Source organism: Phyllobates terribilis, unplaced genomic scaffold (genome assembly GCF_046119375.1).
Source record: "Phyllobates terribilis strain yellow unplaced genomic scaffold, ASM4611937v1 Scaffold_37__1_contigs__length_12642776, whole genome shotgun sequence".
NCBI classification, from domain to species: domain Eukaryota; kingdom Metazoa; phylum Chordata; class Amphibia; order Anura; family Dendrobatidae; genus Phyllobates; species Phyllobates terribilis.
In genome coordinates, this window is record NW_027362797.1 from 2,047,021 (window position 1) to 2,047,675 (window position 655).

Below are 655 nucleotides of genomic sequence, written 5' to 3' on the forward strand. Positions count from 1 at the left end.
TGCACAGCAGGGCGCCACATTCCCCCCTAGCAAAGCTCAGTACTCCCGGACTGAAGTACTTTTTTTATGACAACAATAACGATAACTCTTCCCTTTATGGGAGGCACTTTACTTAAACGTTACATATAAAACATTATAAATAATAAATAGATATGTACAGTTCAATAAGCAACCCCAGAATTCAAGTCTCTTCCGGTGAGGTTCCCGACAGGATGTCCATCTCACAGGGTAGAGTACTTGGTAGCTTGAGGGACCTGTCCAAAGCAAACCCTCCACGTAGGCCCTGGGGTCGCTGCAGGGCATGACAATCCTGAGTTGTACCTCCGCTTGTGCCACACCAGACAGGTTTTTTTTCTGAGGTCACCTAAAGGGGAACTCCAGTGCAATTATTTACAGCAACAGTTTTTGGGCTGCACATAGTCCTCAGCCACAAAGTTCTTTATGTACCCTGACGGGTAACTAGAGATAACAAGGGAAGTGTCCATTTCACTTAAATTGTCCATTATAAGGCAAAACACAAGCTGATAAGTACATATACATGAAAATACACAATATGATACCCCAAGGGCAATTATTTACACTGTCAGTTTCCTTCTTTACTCTCTGTATCTGACAGGGGTCTGACCTCGTGTGCTACGCGTCGACCTACGTGGTA